This window comes from Staurois parvus, unplaced genomic scaffold, assembly GCF_062004578.1.
Source record: "Staurois parvus isolate SC_StPar_1 unplaced genomic scaffold, SC_StPar_1.0 ptg001181l, whole genome shotgun sequence".
Classification (NCBI taxonomy): Eukaryota; Metazoa; Chordata; class Amphibia; order Anura; family Ranidae; genus Staurois; species Staurois parvus.
Window position 1 is genome coordinate 2,710,089 of NW_028318977.1, and position 19,874 is coordinate 2,729,962.

General features: G+C 45.8%; 1 long non-coding RNA gene across 1 annotated transcript; it reads right to left on the minus strand.

Moving 5' to 3' along the window:
• Positions 1-306: 306 nt before the first annotated feature.
• On the minus strand, positions 307-16,463 carry LOC149438575 (uncharacterized). The gene is made up of 4 exons (XR_016307891.1): positions 16,326-16,463; positions 11,926-12,069; positions 535-618; positions 307-408 (listed from the first exon to the last, which is right to left on the minus strand). It is a non-coding gene; the product is annotated as an uncharacterized LOC149438575 (long non-coding RNA).
• Positions 16,464-19,874: the final 3,411 nt, after the last annotated feature.

Here is a 19,874-nt window from a genome sequence, read left to right on the forward strand (position 1 = left end):
AGTAATAAAGACAGCTCACTGCTACTATCTCTCCTTGTATAGGGTAACTGGTCTTGTTTCCACCCCCTCTTGTAGATTTCTGCAAACAGCTCATAGTAGGTGGAGCCTTCTTGGTCCCTCCCAAAGTCCTTTTTTTTGTTTTGTTTTTTTGCAGTTTATACCCTCTATTGCTATTAAGGAAAGTTTTTGTGTCCATAGTTCTGCTTTAAATCCTGACAAATTGTTGGTAATGGTGACCCCTCTGTATTGTGTGAAGAAAACTCAGCGTTACAAGTCAGAATTTTTCATTTAAAAAGAAAACAGAAATTGTTATATTAGGATTGAAGAATTCTTTATTTAAAGACAATTCCTATGTGGAGGGATTTCTTGCTGGTCCACAAATGTCTTCAATATCTTCTTATTGTTTGTCTGGAAAGACAATAATGAGCAACATTAATAATAATAGTGTGTGACTGTGGTGGGATCTTAGAGTGCAAGCTCTTCTGGTGCAGAGGCTGATGTGATTGGTTCAGTATTCTCTCTTTACTTTCTCACCTAATGCTTCCACTGGCTCCAGGGGTCCCTGCAGACATTTCCAAGGAAAGATTTTGGACCACACTTGGCAGTTTATAGGTGGTTCTGTGGAGAGAGGATGGAAGGGAAGTTGGTAACGCTCTACAAACCATTCATGAAAGGTATTCATTTCTACTATCTTGGTAGCACAACAATAATATGGCGTTGAAGAACTTTTCCCCTTTCACTTTTGGTGGAGTGATGGTGGGAGGAGTTCCTATAGAGAATGGTGAAAGGTGAGAGGAGAGGTCCATGTACTGGAAAGTTATGATAACAAGTCCAGTATTAATGAACCCGAACCTGTGAATGGTAACATTGGTCCTTTAGTGTAACAGACCTTCAGAAAAATGTTTTTCATTTCCAATATTTTTTATTTGCAGATTTCTAGTAATGCACATCAAACAGAAACAAATGTTTAATAGGGGGAGTTATTATCCATCTGAATCAACCAACAATAACATACAAAATGGGAGGAGGCCTGAGAATAGGTGTTTACATCTACCCCCCATTCAGTAGAAGAGTTCCTAGACTCCAGATAACCAGTCTGTAGTCAAGAAGATAAGAGAAAAGAAAAAAAAGAAAAGAGTAAGTAAAGAATACTGTACAGTGCAATGACAATGGTCCAATCTTGGACTGCAGAAGTTCCTTTAGGCTCTACAAATTCCCTACAAGATAGTTACAGTAATCCAAGGTTCCCAAATCTTTTCAAACTATAGAATTTTATCATTTAGGATGGCTGAGCACTTGGCCTTAATCAGATCAAACAGTATTGTGGGAGGTTTCCACGACTTACCTATCACAATGCAGGCCACCAAGAAGATGAAAGAGATCAGTTTCCTCACGCATCACGGAATTTCTAAAATTGGGTTGTCTGTTAAGCCCTTTTGTGGATTGTTTTTAAGATTTGTGCCCATTAATGAGCAGAAAAAATTGTAGACCTGAATCCTGAATCTACAGACTTTCAGACATTCCTGCTAAATATGGAGGTATGAACCATCTTGGGAACAGCCTCTAACGCGGCATGGGGAGACTCCTGCGATGTAGAAGGCCAATCTCGATGGAACCATATACCATCAAAGTAGCACTTTGCTTATAGAATCAAATTACAAAGTATTAGTATATGTTCTGGATGCATTTCCCGCTCATTTCTGGCAATCTGCAAGATCCAACTCCACTTGCAGGTCCTATTCCCATTTTAGCAGATACTGTTGTTTAGAAGAAGATGACATTAGCGTAGAGTAAATTAAGTAATATCAAACCATAATAATTGTTGTATCTTCTATGTACAGATTCAAAGGCACTCTGGCTATCAATATCCCCTAATCGTTGTACTGACTGTAAGAAATTAAGTAGTTCTGTATACTGGTAGACCTCTGTGTTGGGGAGTTGCTATCTCTTTCGTAATAATTGGAGCAAAAAAACCTCCCCCCCCACACAGAAGTTCCCTCTGCGCTAAAACCATTTACTTGTCCACCATTTGAAAGACGCAGGGTTGAGACCAGGGGTGAACAATGGATTAGACGATATAGGATCAAGGGAGCAATGGGTAGATTGAAGATGATGGGATTTATTGAGTCTGAACCAGAAGCTTAAGGAAAAGACAAGGATGGGATAAAGACTAGGCGGTCTTGCTTTTGACAGTAGCCACATCAGCTGGCTAGGAGGCCTGTGGGGAGTGGCTGAGTACTCTGTGGACATCCAGGGCATCAACGGTTTGTGAGCATGAAAGCAGACAAATTGGGCCAATTGTGCGCTTGAAAATATTTCCAGAGATCCCCCAGGCCGCCTCTTGTTTTAGGAGCGAAGAGCGTCTGTCTATTCACCCTGGGTCTCATGTCCCACCAATGGAATAAGCAGCTTCCGTTGAAACAGAATAAGATCCAAGTTATTTAAGGCTATCCAATGAGTTTGAAAATAATACAGTACCTGGGGCAAAATATTAATTATTGACAATATGCAACCTACCAAACCATGAAGGGGGCTTTATAGACCATCTAGTCAAGTCAGCTGTCAATTTTTGAATAGCGGGGGGGTAGTTATGCTGGTATAAAGTGCTTTACAATGGTGTCAAGTAAAACCCAGATAAGGTAAAGCATATCTCCCAATTTTTTGAGATAGGAATGAGGGACAAAAGCAAAAGTATGTAGGCATGGGGTACACCCCCTGCCATGCCTCCCCTTAAAGGAGAATTGTACAAAAAAAAATGACTGGTTAAACCCACAAGTGCTTTTTTTGCCACTACTATTCCTTTATATTGCCTTTTGGAATTTACAAATGCAACAATTTAGAAATTGGATGAAATGTTTAGCACCGGGAAACTTTTTGATTGATAAGTAGTGGATTTTCTATACAACTATAGAGATCAGAACAAAATGAGGGACAAATGATGAGTGCAATGGAACCGACCCCGACTCCTCTTGGGTACTTCCATTATAATACCGCTTCCCGTCCGAACACCGGCCACAGACACCATCGCTGACCATTCAAGACTAGACGACACCAGTCTTGGAAGTAAACCAGAAAAAAGACTACTTTATTTTAACACAGATGCAAGATATATACATTCAAGGGAACAATTCCTCCTCCCTGCAAAATGACACAAGCCGGGGAAATCCACACCCAGTAACAAGAGACACACCAGCAGACAGTTCCATCAGGGGGAGGGCTGCCGGAAACACCCCCCACCAAGCCAATACACACAAACACATACATTCCATAATAGTTTGCTCCCAAGCAAGACAAACAATAGAACAACGGGATGTAACCACATGGCATTAAACAATCCACAACCCCCCACCCCACCTATACATGTCTACACAATATTAGAACATATCACCCTGCACCTCTAACATGCACAGGGTGACTTACACATAATAGGGATATGGGGAGCTGAGACAGGGGTCTCCCCACCTCTCCAAAGTGAGCTGGGTTCCATGGGCCTCCCACCCAAAGTGATTCCCATCACAAGGAGGAAAGAGGGACAGAGGGACTTTGTTCCAAATGAGAGACAGTCCCTTGAAATCAGGGACAGTTGGGAGCTATGGGTAAAGCATCCTCTCTCTATGTAAACTCGAAATATCTTTTCACGTCCCCTAAAGTCTGACTGTCCAAGGACAAACTCATGGCCTGGGATTTTGTGCGATCAACCACTAAGGCCGACCATGGCCGGCCCCACCATTTACACTGTACCTTGTCCGCTGAGCTTTGCCACCCTCCTCCATTCGCACCCTTAGGGCCAGAACAGGAGAGGGCAGCCTGGTGTGGTAAGCTGTGATCAGTAAAGTCCAGGCAGTGGGTTGCAGCGGTAGAGGGAAGAGAGCCAGGAGATGGTGCAGGCCATCAGTGGAGCTCTCCTCTATACAGCAGATGACATAGGATCGATCTAGCAATCCTATATCATCTGCTGTATGAAGGAGTGCTCCACTGACAGGAGGGGGAGTGCACAGCCCTGTGTAAAGTGTTGTATAGAGGAGTGTTGTCCTGTGTCTTTGTAGTGAGAGGTTTGCAGAGGGGGGAGGCTATTTGTGATGGTTAGGGTAATTTGGGGGGGGTGCTAAGAGGAGGATTGGGGGAGAATATGTGCTAGGAGGGGGATTTCTGGGGCATATGTGCTAAGAGGGGGGATTGGGGGGGGTATGTGCCAGAAACAGGTAATGGAAGGGGGAATATTTGCTAGGTGTAAGTGTTGGAAAGGATATGTACTAGGAGCGGGGCTTGGGAGGGGTATGTGCTAGGAGGGAGTATTGGTGGGGGGATATGTGCTAGGAGAGGGTTTGATGGGGATATATTTGCTAGGAGGGAGGATATGTGCTAGGATGGGGATTGGTGGGGGGGATATGTGATAAGAGGAGGACTAGGGGAGGATATGTGCTAGGAGGGGGATTGGTGGGGGGATATGTGTTAGGAGGGAGGATTGGGGGAGGATATGTGCTAGGAGGGGATTGGTAGGGGGGGATATGTGTTAGGAGGGAGGATTGGGGGAGGATATGTGCTAGGAGGGGATTGGTGGGGGGATATATTTGCTAGGAGGGGGATTGGTGGGGGGATATGTGATAGGAGGGAAAATTGGTGGAAGGATATGTGCTAGAAAGGGGATTGGGATATGTGCCAAGAACAGGTCATGGAAGGGTGCTATGTGCTAGGAGGGGGATTGGGGGGGCATGTGCCAGGAACAGGTAATGAAAGGGGGCATATGTGCTAGGAGGGGAATTGGGGGGTATGTGCCAGGAACAGGTAATGAAAGGGGGCATATGTGCTAGGAGGGAAGGTTGGTGGGAGATATGTGCTAGGAGAGGGATTGGTGGTGGGATATGTGCTAGAAGGAGGATTGGTGGGGGGGTATATGCTAGTAGTAGTATTGGTGGGGGGATATGTGCTAGAAGGAGGATTGGTGGGGGGATATATGCTAGTAGTAGGATTGGTGGGGGGATATGTGCTAGGACGGGGATTGGTGGGGGAGGGGGTATGTGCTAGGAGTGAAGATTAGCAGAGGGATATGTGCTAGGAGGGGGGATTTGGGGGAATTATGTGCCAGGAACAGGTAATGGAAGAGGGAATATTTGCTAGTAGTGGGGATTGTGGGAGGGGGGTGCTAGGAGCAGGGATTGGAAGGGACATATATGCTAAGAGGGGGATTGGGGGGATATGAGCAAGGAGCAGGGAATGGAAGGGGGATATGTGCTAAGAGGAAGATTGGGGGAGGATATGTTCCAGGAGGGGGATTTGTGAGGGGATATGTGCTAGGTGGGGGGATTGGGGGGGATATGTGCTAGGAAAAGGTAATGTAAGGGGGGATATATGCTAGGAGCAGGGGTTGGGGGGATATGTGCTAGGAGCGGAAATGGGTAGAAATATATGTGCTAGGAGGGAGGATTGTGGGGAATATGTGCCAGGAACAGGGAATGGAAGGGGGGGGGGTATGTGCTAGCAGCAGGGATATGTGCTAGGAGTTTGGATTGGGAGGGGTATGAGCTAGGAGGGGGGATGGGGGGAATATGTCTATGAGCAGAGACTGGAAGGAGGATATATCTAGGAGCAGAGATTGGAAGGGGGGATATGTGCTAAGAAGGGGGATTGGGGGGCGAAAGTGCTAGGAGGAGAGATTGAGGGGGATATATTCTAGGGATTAGGGGTGGGAATTATTGGTAGGAGGGGTTGGGAATTTGTGCCATGAGTGGGTGGGGTAATTTGGGTTATGAAGGGAGGGCTGGGGGACAAGACGGGGCTGAGGGATGGACTACAATTCCTACAATGCATTGTGTCGGTGTACAGCCATGGGGTGCAGCTCAGGGCTCCCAGCCGGCCCGGGCCCTCCTGCCCCATCACACCAGTGACAGTGTGATGGGGCAGGTTGAGTGGACAGCAACATCTGGAGTTCATGAAGTGAGCATGGAGGTGTAGGCATCACCAGTGCTGGGAAGAGGGGCTGGAAAGGAGTTGAGTCTGTACTGGGGAGGGAGGGGGTGACACCATGTTTTACCACACCAGGTGACACTAAACCTAGTGACACCACTGTTATATGTTACTCCTTATCAGGGTCGGACTGACAACTCATGGGGCCCCCGGGCAATAGGGGATCATGGGACCCCTGTGTCCTTGCCCAAACTAAAAAAAGCCTATGAAAAAGGTACCAGGGGCATCTCATGGGGCCCCCTACTGACCCCGGGCCCTCGGGCAGTGCCTGAGTTTCCAAATGGTCAGTCCGCCCCTGGTCCTTATCTTATTATTTTTTCTCTTCCTTCTAATTTTGCCTCCCATTTGTCCCTATGCTCTCCCCGAGGAATCCACAGTGCAATATCTATATGTTGTATGTGGGATTTTATGCACAAATGTAGTGAGTATAATTACACAGTACTGTAGATTGTTCTTAAAGTGTTACTAAACCCCCAACAGTACAATCAGTCTGTATATGCAGTAAAGCATGCTTGTTATACTGACTGTGGAACCTAAGGGGTTAATCCTCTGCATTGTGTAAAAAGGCCATTTGATTCTTTCTTCTCTGGTCCTCCCTCTGTTCAAGTGACCACCTCTTATCTCCTGATAAGACAGACTGAACTGTAGGCATGCACATGCTTAGTTTGGTGTGTATTGCTAAATAGATTTTTTTTTTTCTTGGGAGAGTGCATGTGATCAGCACAGGGCCAATCAGCACTCTCCAGACAGAGGTCAGGGGTTTTGCATCCTCCTAGAGCAGAATGAAAACTCCTACAAGATTTAACCACTGCTAGAAACTGATAGAAATCACAAGACTGCTATATACTGCTGATGAGAAAAGGTATTTAGCAGTTTATATTTACTAAAATAATTGCATTCCCATGTTCTGTGTACTGTGGGAGACCGGATATAGTGAATTCAGGGTCCGGGGAGAGTGGATATGGTGAATGCAGGGTCCGGGGAGAGCGGATATAGTGAATGCAAGGTCCGGGGAGAGCAGATATAGTGAATGCAGGGTCTGCGGAGAGTGGATATGGTGAATGCAAGGTCCGGGGAGAGCAGATATAGTGAATGCAGGGTCTGCGGAGAGCGGATATAGTGAATGCAAGGTCCGGGGAGAGCGGATATAGTGAATGCAGGGTCCGGGGAGAGCGGATATAGTGAATGCAGGGTCTGGGGAGAGCGCGGATTTAGTGAGTGCAGGGTCCTGGGAGACCAGATATAGTGAATGTAGGGTCCGGGAAGACCAGATATAGTGAATGCAGGGTCCGGGGAGAGCGGATATAGTAAATGCAGGGTCCGGGAAGACCAGATATAGTGAATGCAGGGTCCGGGAAGACCAGATATAGTGAATGCAGGGTCCGGGGAGACCAGATATAGTGAATGCAGGGTCCAGGGAGACCAGATATAGTGAATGCAGGGTCCGGGGAGAGCGGATATAGTGAATGCAGGGTCCACGGAGACCGGATATAGTGAATGCAGGGTCCTGGGAGACCAGATATAGTGAATGTAGGGTCCGGGAAGACCAGATATAGTGTATGCGGGGTCCAGGGAGACCAGATACAGTGAATGCAGGGTCCGGGGAGAGCGGATATAGTAAATGCAGGGTCCAGGGAGACCAGATACAGTGAATGCAGGGTCCGGGAAGACCGGATATAGTGAATGCGGGGTCCGGGGAGAGCGGATATAGTGAATGCAGGGTCCGGGGAGAGCGGATATAGTGAATGCAAGGTCCGGGGAGAGCGGATATAGTGAATGCGGAGTCCGGGGAGACCAGATATAGTGAATGCAGGGTCCAGGGAGACCAGATATAGTGAATGCAGGGTTTGGGGAGAGCGGATATAGTGAATGCAGGGTCCGGGGAGAGCGCGGATTTAGTGAGTGCAGGGTCCGGGGAGAGCGCGGATATAATGAATGCAGGGTCCTGGGAGACCAGATATAGTGAATGTAGGGTCCGCGAAGACCATATATAGTGAATGCAGGGTCCGGGGAGCCCAGATATAGTGAATGCAGGGTCCGGGAAGACCAGATATAGTGAATGCAGGGTCCGGGGAGCCCAGATATAGTGAATACAGGGTCCAGGGAGACCAGATATAGTGAATGCAGGGTCTGGGGAGAGCGGATATAGTGAATGCAGGGTGTCAGGAATGGACTGGCCAGCAATGGTGGGACTCACCTGCCTTTTGATCTGCAATACCAGGGCTGGCCAGCGGATGCTCCCAGCAATCAGAGACTCAACTTTGCAGCCAGCTAACACCTGGAACTGATTATGCTGGGGTATTTAAGGGATGGCCAGACCCACAGACTCTGCCTTGGTGTTGTGTTTGTCCTGGGCCCTTTATCCTGTTTCTGTCCTGCATCCTGTTTCTGAACCGCTGCTGACTTCTCCTGCTCTGATCCCGGCTCGCTCCTGACCATCCCTCTGCCTGACCCTCTGTACCATGCTGCTTGCTACCTGTTCTGATCCCTGGCTTGTGACCCTGACCATCCCTCTGCCTGACCCTCTGTACTACGCTGCTTGCTACCTGCTGAACCTGGCCTGTGACCCCGACCAATCTCCGCTTGCTCCCCCTGTACCTACCTGCCCTATTGATATTGACCCGGCCTGCCTGACGACGCTTGCTTGTATGTACTGTTATCTGTGGGTGGTTGGTTTGGTTTGGTTTGTTTGCACTGTATTATGTTTTAGTATTGCACTGCGTTTATGTTTGTATTGTTAGTGTCAATAAATTATATTGTTTATAACATATCTGAGGTCTGCGTTTCCCTGCGTCAGCCACACACCTCTGGTCACACCTGGGAGCCCTGACACAGGGTCTGAGGAGAGCAGATATAGTGAATGCAGGATCCAGGGGGAGACCAGATATAGTGAATGCAGAGTCCAGGGAAACCAGATATAGTGAATGCAGGGTTCAGGGAGAGTGATTACACCGCATTCCAAATTATTATGCAAATTCTATTTAATTGTCGCAAAGATGAAATATTTTGTTTTTCAGTGTAACTCATGGATGGCATTGTGTGTCAGGGCTCTTTTGATCACTGAAAACAATCTCGGACACCTGTGATAATTAGATTGGCCGGTGAGCCCAATTTAAGGAAAAACTACTAAAAGAGGGTGTTCCACATTATTAAGCAGAGCACCATTTTCAAGCAATATGGGGAAGAAAAAGGATCTCTCTGCTGCCGAAAAGAGTGAAATAGTTCGATGCCTTGGACGAGGTATGAAAACATTAGATATTTCACGAAAACTTAAGCGTGATCATCGCACTATGAAGAGATTTGTGGCTAATTCAGAGCACAGACGGGTTGGTGCAGATAAAGGCACATTGAGGAAGATTTCTGCCAGATCCATGCATCGGATCAAGAGAGCAGCTGCTAAAATACCATTACATAGCAGAAAACAGATATTTGAAGCTGCTGGTGCCTCTGGAGTCCCACGGACATCAAGGTGTAGAGTCCTCCAGAGTCTTGCAACTGTGCATAAACCTTCTATTCGGCCACCACTAACCAATGCTCACAAGCAGAAACGGCTGCATTGGGCATAAAAATACACGAAGACTAATTTTCAAACAGTCCTGTTCACTGATGAGTGCCGTGCAACACTAGATGGTCCAGATGGATGGAGTAGTGGATGGTTGGTGGATGGCCACCCTGTTCCAACAAGGCTGCGACGTCAGCAAGGCGGTGGTGGAGTCATGTTTTGGGCTGGAATCATGGGAATAGAGCTGTTCGGCACCTTTAGAGCCCCTGAAGGTGTAAAGATGACCTCTGCAAAGTATGTGGAGTTTATGACTGACCACTTTCTTCCCTGGTACAGAAGGAAGAACTGTGCTTTCTGTAATAAAATCATCTTCATGCATGACAATGCACCATCTCATGCTGCAAAGAATACCTCTGCATCAATGGCTGCTATGGGGATAAAAGGAGAGAAAGTCATGGTGTGGCCTCCATCCTCCCCTGACCTCAATCTTATTGAGAACCTTTGGAGCATCCTCAAGCAAAAGATCTATGAGGGTGGGAGGAAGTTTACATCCAAACAGCAGCTCTGGGAGGCTATTCTGACATCTTGCAAACAAATTCAAGCAGAAACTGTCCAAAAACTCACAAGTTCAATGGATGCAAGACTTGTGACGCTGCTATCAAATAAGGGGTCCTATGTTACAATGTAACGTGACCTGGTAAAATGTTTAAAAAGTTAAAATGTTGTTAAAAGTTTGATTGAAATAGCTTTTGATTTCAGTAAAAATGCTGCAAACACAACAAATGACAATTTTCAGTTCTTTACAACCTATAAAGTGTTTTGAAACTTACTGTGCGGAATAATTTGGAACAAAAATCCTGTTATCATTAGGAGGTTTGTTCAATAAAATGTGAATTGTACTCTTTATAGTTGATAACATGAGAATTTTGCTGACTGTTATTTACATCAATTATTTAGGTAAATGAGAAAAATATAATTTGCATAATAATTTGGAACACGGTGTATAGTGAATGCAGGGTCCGGGGAGACCAGATATAGTGAATGCAGAGTCCAGGGAAACCAGATATAGTGAATGCAGGGTCCGGGGAGAGCAGATATAGTGAATGCAGGGTCCTGGGAGACCAGATATAGTGAATGCAGGGTCCGGGGAGACCAGATATAGTGAATGCAGGGTCCGGGGAGACCAGATATAGTGAATGCGGGGTCTGGCGAGACCAAATATACTGAATGCGGGGTCCGGCGAGACCAGATATAGTGAATGCTGGGTCCGGGAAGAGTGGATATAGTGAATTCAGGGTCCAGGGAGACCGGATATAGTGAATGCAGGGTCCGGGGAGACCAGATATAGTGAATGCAGGGTCCGGGGTGACCGGATATAGTGAATGCAGGGTTCGGGAAGAGTGGATATAGTGAATACAGGGTCCGGGGAGATGGGATATAGTAAATGCAGGGTCCACAAAGAACGTATATTGTGAATGCAGGGTCCGGGAAGAGTGGATATAGTGAATTCAGGGTCCAGGGAGACCAGATATAGTGAATGCAGGGTCCGGGGAGACCAGATATAGTGAATGCAGGGTCCGGGGAGACCAGATATAGTGAATGCAGAGTCCAGGGAAACCAGATATAGTGAATGCAGGGTCCTGGGAGACCGGATATAGTGAATGCAGGGTTCGAGGAGAGCGGATATAGTGAATGCAGGTTTTGGGGAGACCAGATATAGTGAATGCAGGGTCTGGGGAGAGCGGATATAGTGAATGCAGGGTCTGGGGAGACCAGATATAGTGAATGCAGGGTCTGGGTAGACCAGATATAGTGAATGCAGGGTCCGGGGAGACCAGATATAGTGAATGCAGGGTCCGGGGAGACCGGATATAGTGAATACAGGGTCCACGGAGAACGGATATAGTGAATGCAGGGTCCAGGGAGACCAGATATTGTGAATGCGGAGTAACACATTAAGCTTATGGGGGGAGGGGTATGGTCTCCATGTATAATACATAAGGGGGATATGATCTCCATGTATAATACATAAGGGGGATATGTCTGCGGCAAAAGAGTTGTAACCTCCACATATTGAAAAACTTCTTCACAGTAAAAGCTGTGAAAATGTGGAATAGACTCCCTCAAGAACTACATCTGGCCAGCTCAGCAGATTGTTTTAAAAAAGAGCAGGATGTATTCCTAAATGTCCAAATGTAACTGAGTACTATAATTTAGGGGTGATAACAGCAGAGGCAGTTGATCAGGAAGGATTAATATTTTTTCCACCCCTGGATTAAATTAGACTATGCTTCCTGAAGGTTTTTTTGCCTTCCTCTGATCAACTGTGGCTATAGGATTGTGTATATGGAGGTTTACTATTTTATATGTATTTATTTGCTTCTAATGGTTGAGCTAGATGGACTTTTTTTGGCGTAACTATGTAACTATGTTATCACTGGGCTTCTTAGCTGTTGTACCTTGTATAATTGGACCACGGCATTTCCATCCGCATTCATTGCAGCACATCTGTCCCAAGGGACAGGGAAGAAGTGGCCCACATTCATCTGTTCTTGACTCCCAGTCGCAGACTGCCATCCAGAGTGGGCATCTCGAAATTCTTACTGTTAAAGAAGACAAAAAGAGACAGTTAGGACACTAGGCATGACAAACTCAAATACATGAATGAGGCCAATGGTGGTAACATCTATGGGCAGCACTTTGCCGATATATATACATATATAGATATATATATAGATATATATATATATCAACTACTCGTCCTTCACAAAGTCCAAGATAATGAAAAGCACATTACAGTTGCATATCCTTTCCCCTCTCTACCATATCATCTCTTCTAGCACAACCCCCCAAATCCCCCCAGTACAACCCTCCTAACCTCCCCAAATCCTCCTAGTACAACTCTCCTAACCTCCCCAAATCCCCCTAGTACAACCCTCCTAATCTCCCCAAATCCCCCTAGTACAACCCTCCTAATCTCCCCAAATCCCCCTAGTACAACCCTCCTAACCTCCCCAAATCCCCCTAGTACAACCCTCCTAATCTCCCCAAATCCCCCTAGTACAACCCTCCTAATCTCCCCAAATCCCCCTAGTACAACCCTCTTAATCTCCCCAAATCCCCCTAGTACAACCCTCCTAACCTCCCCAAATCCCCCTAGTACAACCCTCCTAACCTCCCCAAATCCTCCTAGTACAACCCTCCTTACCTTCCCAAATCCAACTAGCACAAATACTCTTCCTTCCTCGCCACACAAATCCCCCAAATCACCAGTCCTAGCACACCTCCGCAAATGTCTCTTCCTAGAACCATTCTTACCCCCTGCCACCCCCCAAATTCCTCCTCCTACTAACAGAATCTGCCCCCATCTCCTCATTGTGCCCCCCACCTCATATGAAACCACAGTGCCCAGGGCAGCCACCCCTCCTGTCTACCCCGTGTCCTGGCCCTGGCTCCGCCATGCATAGGCACATTGGGTCACTCTGTATGTCAGAGTTGGATTGATACAGTAACTCTGCCCACCCGCAACCTGTAAATCATTCCTGCAGCTTGTCCCTTGTGGATAGTGAAAGGTGGTTGGTGCGGTAGATGTGGCATTCAGGTGATGGATCTGTCTTTTTCCTGTAGCTGTTTTCATTCCCACCACTTGTATACAGCCATATGCTATTGCCTGCAGCCTGGAAAAGTTCTCCTCTGCCCACTGAAGGTGTGGCTACAGAAGAGCTGCCCATGAGTCACATGTTTGACACCCCTGCTATACATATTATACATTCATTGATCAGGTACTCCTGAACAAGAGGCTTTCTGCACCCACCAGGGGCCCTGCATTGTACGTATTTGCAAACACACCAGTGTACTAAGCCAACTGAGTCAATACAGTATAGTTCATATTTCAATTAGCAGCTGGCAAGGAGGGGCGCCGGGCTCTTTTGTCAATTTTTTCAAGGTTAGCCTTACCGGTTGTTTACAGAGATCAATATCTCAAGTTAAATTTAATACACACAAATTAAAGAGTCAGAGCAGCAACTTGCTTATCTTCAGAGAAGTGCCCCCCCATCTCTTTAGAGGGCTCAGTATTGATTTTACATTTTCTATGTTTTTCTTCCTAACTCCAAATCCTAAATACAAATTAATGAGTCAGATCAGCAACATGTTCCCCCCAGAGCAGTGACTATTAACTTCTCCCCCCTTTAGTGGGCTCTGTATAGCATTTCAGCCTTGACTCATGCCTAGATACTGTATGTCAGTCTCTGCTACATACCTGGGGCTAGGCATGGCGTGCAGTTTGTAAGATGTCCATTAAGATGGCAGTATGGGAGAACTTTGGGAGGATTCCATACAATAATTAATTTTTTTTCTTGTATTTTAGACAGTGTTGGAGATTTTTAGTTTTTAGGGGGTTGGGTAGGATGAAGTTTCTCTTTAATCACAACATTGAATTGTAAGGACCATCCATCCCAAGAGATATACAGCCTTGCCTCACAGAGTGAGGTTGGTGACCTGATTATTCTCTTCTGCAAAGAGGAATAAATGGACTGAACACCAATGATATCACAAATGCTAAAGCTGTCTAATCAGATAAGACACGTTCACAACTACCCACCTATCATCTATCATCATCACCTATCATTGCTCCAATGTGTTTCGCCCAGGGAAAGAGCTTAATTATGGAGGCAAGCCTACGTGAATAAGCTCTTTGCTTGGGCGATACATCAGATATGTCTCCATGATTAAGCCCTTTTTTTGGCAGAAGTCATGCTGTGAACTTGTCTTATTAGGATAAACACTTTAAGCATTTGTGACATTATTGGTGTGTGCTCTGTTTATTCCTCTTGAAACTATCCTGTAGAGTAGGGTTTCTCAGCCAGGGTTCCATGCAACCCTGAGGTTCCTCCAGACGTTGCTAGGGGTTCCTCTCAGATAGGTTCCAGCTGACACCATTGATATTTTTAGCTATCTATAAGGGGGTAATTCTTCTCAATGACCACAAGTGTAAGGAATATTCTTTCCACTGATCATCACATGAATGTATCATGGGCCAGTGCTTCTCAACCTTTTTTTAGTCAAGGCACCCTTTAAAATTATGGACAGTCCCGAAGCACCCTTTAAAATTATGGACAGTTTTGAGGTTCCCCATTCTAAAACGGGGTACTTCAAGACTGTCCATACTTTTAAAAGGGCACCCCATTCCAAAATGTGAAAAACTATTCTAAAAGTTTTATATAACGCAGCAACATCCACATACTGTATGTAGGGTGTGACGGGAGTCACTTTGGGTGGGGGGCCCATGGAACACAGCTCACTGTAGAGAGGTGGGGAGACCCCTGTCTCAGCTCCCCATATCCCTCTTATGTGTAAGTCACCCTGTGCCTGCTAGGGGTGCAGGGTGATATGTCATGATATTGTGTAGACATGTATAGGTGGGGTGGGGGGGGGTTGTTCATTGTTTAATGCCATGTGGTTGTATCCCATTGTTCTATTGTGTGTTTTGCTTGGAAGCAAACTATTATGGGATGTATGTGTTTGTGTGTATTGGCTTGGTGGGGGGTGTTTCTGGCAGCCCTTTCTCCTGATGGGACTGTCTGCTGATGCGTCTCTTTTTACTGGGTGTGTATTTCCCTGCCCTGTGTATATATCTTGTATCTGTGTTAAAATAAAGTAGTCTATTTTTCCTGGTTTTCCTTCAAGAGTGGTGTCTGGTCTGTGTTCGGACGGGGAAGTGGGAGTCTAAGGGAAATACCCAAGTGCAGTCGGGGTCCGGTTCCATTACATAGGGCACCCAGCATTAGAGATGATTTATTCTTCCAAAGCAAATACACTTTTGCACACTGGTACTGAGTAGTATTCCAGTGTTTCTCTACTCCCTCAGTTTTTCTCCATCACTGAGCTAATGTAACCTCCAGCACTGATGGAGAGGGGCAGGGGAGGGTCAGACTAGGGTGCTGTGCAGGCAACTGACATCCTCCTTATAAACGTATGATGTAATTGGTTGTCAGGACACCGGCGGATAGAAGGTCATAATGGTGAACAATGAAAACCTGTGACTTTGTGTACATAAAAGGTGGGCTTGTTCCACCCACTGGCTTGTATATACTGTAAGTTTTGGGCAATTTTTAGACATTTTGCCAATGCCCCCCTGAAGAAACCTCAAGGCACCCCTGGGTGCCTGGGCACCCTGGTTGAGAGACTGTCACGGGCTGTAGATACAGTCATTTTTAGCAGGGGTTCCCCAAGACCAAAAAGTAATTTCAAGGGTTCCTCTGTGTTGAATAGGTTGAAAAAGGTTGCTGTGGAGGAAGGATGTGCTCTCAGGTGGGCACCCAATAGCAGCCAAGGATCAATATTTAGAGAGCATTTCCAGAGGGGCAATGATTACTACTTTTCTTCTTTGCAGTTATGCAATGAAGACTGGTCACCTTCCCAGCTCTCCGCTGTGACTAGATGAGGAAGTAGTAACAGCAAGGTAATGAGCTCATCCCTCTGTTCTCTCCGCTTGTCTACTGATTCTATGCCAGCTAATGAGCTTCCAGCACTCCTGATTATCTCCCAGTGCTACCATTCTTTCTTGCAGTGAGTAGTCTACCAGACGCTAATACCAAGACAGTTTTATGTACTTATACTACCTGATACGTTTAATGATTTCTAAATAACACAGAACTGTGATAATTGGAATCATTTTCTTGGAGGTTAGCTTTAATGTTTAAGATGATGGGTGTTCTAGATAAACACACTAGGTTTGCTGAAGTCTTAAATCTTCATTTATGATACATTTCTAAGAATTAGACACACATTTACAAATAGAGGGAGAGAGAAATAAAAGACTTGGAAGGAAGAGTAGTCACAGCATAGGTCAACTTACATGCAGTCACTGCTGGGAGCAGGACTGTCCCCAGAAGGAAGAGAGATGCCACCAACTTCATGTCTGCTGGGAATATAGCTCTGATTATCAGCTCTTCAGATGGATTTTATACCCAGATCTCAGAGGTAATTAGAACTGGTCAGGAACTGAAACAAAATGTTCTTTTAGTACAGTTCCCAGTTTCTCAATAGGTGTGAAACTCTTCAGAACAATGACTGTTTATTAAAATACGAATTAGCTGATTGGTGTAGGAAAGTTAACAAACAAATTAATAAGGCTTTATGAAGTCCATCAAGCTCATTGTGATGACAAATTCCTGGTTCACTCTGAAGATTCCTTTGTTCGCCTTGTATCCTATAAACAAGCCATGATTGTCCGTAGATTGACAAAGGCCTAAGGGTACTTCTGCTATTTGTCAACATTTCCGTAAAGAAACCAAGTTATTAAAATGTTACCTTTATGGGGCCAAGTTATATAAAATGATATGGTTATCTCTATAAATAAGTCATGATTGTTCATGTTTTACTTTTTCCAACAGAATAATCTTAAGCCTTGCCTTTATAAATGACAAACCTTACCTGTCTATTGTAGCCTACCATCCATAGCCTCCAATTTTATCTGGGTGACCACTAAAAAGTCCATAAAAATAATCTGAGCTTTGCAAAGCTGTACAATGGTACCTGCTTACGAGTTTGATCATTATAAATGAAGCTAAATAAATAAATAAAGCTAAATTAGGGGGAGAATAATATCTCTACATATCCTAGAGGTTTATATGTTGTGGAAACAGAGAACTAACACATCTCCTAAGTGTAAGGAGACACACAAGGGCAATGGCAGCATTTAATTTAGAAAGGTAGAAGTGGGATAAAAGCATAGGTTACACTTTGCATATTGTGAGGTTTTCAATAGAGGATAGGGCCGGTGTGTGTGTGTGTGAGACAAGCCTACAAAGTAAGAAATTACAATAATGTGGTAAATGAAACAGTTGGTACTTGTAGGAGGAACCTGCGTTGGACTCTCAAGATTTATAGAGTTAGGACCACAGATACTCAGGGTGATGTGGCTCTGTGGCTTACATATGTATTTGCAAATGTGTGCTAACTAAACCCGTTTTTAAACGCATGTTTTTAGATAGGTTAATTTGTTTTTTGATAGTTGGCTAACTGGCTGGCAGATTGAACTGGCTTTTCTTATCCCCCTCTGTTGATAAGTTATACCTATCCATGTTCCTTGCCGACAATGGCCATTATTAGACTGGGGTAGGCTGGCAAGTTGAACTGGATAGCCCTACTTTTTCACATAGTGGCGCCCTCCATGTTCACTGTTTAAAAAGTCAGTTATAGACCTGGGTACGTGACCAGTTATTTGTATACCAGTCTTTTGTATACTTGTAGGAGGAACCTGCGTTGGCACCCTTAAAAGAAGGAATCACTCATGGAGGATAGCTTCAGTTGCTGGGGATGGTGTTTCTGGACTGAATATCCAAGAGGCAATTTTTGTTTTGGCTCCACACTCCCTTATTGACCACCAAAGTACAAATAGTGTAGAAAGAGCCTCCTTGAGCTTTCCCTACTCACCTGGAACCTCTGAAACATACTGGTGTGTTAGTCAGACCAAAAGCATCCAGTTGAATTTGTAGAACCCTAAAGGAGTAATAGTAGCAGTTTTCTCTTAATCCTCTGAGTAGGCACTGGTCAGTAGCCGTTTGCTAAGTCTAAAATGGATAACAGGTAAGTCTTACCTAGGGCCATCAAAGATTCCTCTACCCATGGTAATAGGTAAAGGTCTAGAAGGATGTTGTCGATGTCATTCAAGATGGTGTCACCCGTATGGATAGGATGATCAAGGACATCAGTGCACTAATATTCTTCTGGTCCTTCTGCAAACACTAGCATGTGTTTTCCCAGTATTTGGTGCATCAGCCACTGTTACTGCAAAGAGAACTCATGCAGGGGTAAGGCCAACTGCTTCAGCAATTCAGTATATGCTATATATGGTATTTCTAATATAGATGTTTCAGCTATCAAGAAGGCAGAGGCTCTCTCCCTCCAGACAAGCCAGTGCAATGCATTTCTTAGGGACCATGTAAACTTCTGCAATAGTCCACTGGGCTGGCAGTGAGGTAGGGGTGGTTCCCAGATTGGCCATTTGGATCAATACCTTGCCTCTATATACTTCAGACAAGGTTCTGACCATCAACCACTCACCATTCACTCACAGGTCTCGTTTGGGCTCAACCACAACAGGTGCTGCTTTGTTAGGGATCTGCCGGCGGTAGCCTCTAGCATTCCACAGACCGAAATTCCCCAAGGCGAGGAATTTAAGCCCCGACGTGCTTGTTCACCAGGGCCCCTGATGGTGGTGATGGACTTGGAGCAGACCAAAACCAGGTCGCGGTCCCTGGGTGCACCAGGAGTTGTATAGCAGGTGAGAGCCTGATGTAAGGAGGTAGAAAGAGCAGAGTCGGGCAGGCAGGGTCGGTAGCGGTGGAGGCAGCACAGTACAAAACAATAGACAGAATAATAAACTGGTCACAAGCCGGGTTCGGTAACAGAAGATCAAAACATGTGGGATTAGACAGGAGAATGGTCAGGCAAGCCAAGGTTCAGAGCAGGAGACAATCAGCACATCAAGGTCAGGCAGGGTCGGCAACAAAGCAATCTAATCTCAGGAACACAGGGTACAGGTAAGACCATATGGCAATTAGAGCACAGACCTGACCTGTTTTAAATAGGGTGCCCTGCGCCCTGATTGGTGCCAAGCACGCGTCCACGATCGCGAGTGCGCATGCGCGACCGCCACTGCCGTCGTGGGTGCCCAGGTCCCAATGCTCGCACGCTAGTGCGGCTGGGCATACCGCACATGCGCAAACCCGTGTGCAATCGCGGCCAGATCTGGGGTCCCTGACATGCTTGTTGCCTCTTCTGAGCTCCCTCAGGGAGGGTGTAAACCACCTCCTGTTTTGGCTTGAGCTGAATCTTGTGCCTTGAGAGCAGTTTCACTACCACATCTTTGGCTGCTGACAGTCCTTCCTGAAGTGGTCCTGGTAGGTGCCAATCAAGTTTTGAAGCTGAAGCTGTTCCTTGAATGAGACGCTTAACTGAGTTGTGACATTTGTTAAGCGTTGTAAAGCCTTAAGCTTTTTTACTTTCATGTATTCTATGCATGAAGGTAAAAAAACCTTTTGTGCCTGTGATCCAACCCAGCCCCACCTATACTTACCTGTATGAGCTGTGCATGAGAGCAGCAGTTCTCCTGGCTCTTTTCCTCCTTACAGGGCAGATTGATAGCAGTGGAAGCCATTGGCTTCCACTGCTGTCAATCAGCCTCTGTGATGAGGAACCGGAGCCGCGCCCTGCTGTCTGTATCTATGTACACATGCAGCGGGTGACTCGGGAACAGCAATGCATGAGTTCCTCAAAGGAAGCAGCTTCCTATGAGAGCACTGGATGAAGAGGAGGAGCACCAGCGAGGGACTCGAGAAAAGGAGAATCGGGGCTGCTCTGTGCAAAACCATTGCACAGGGCAGGTAAGTATGACATTTAA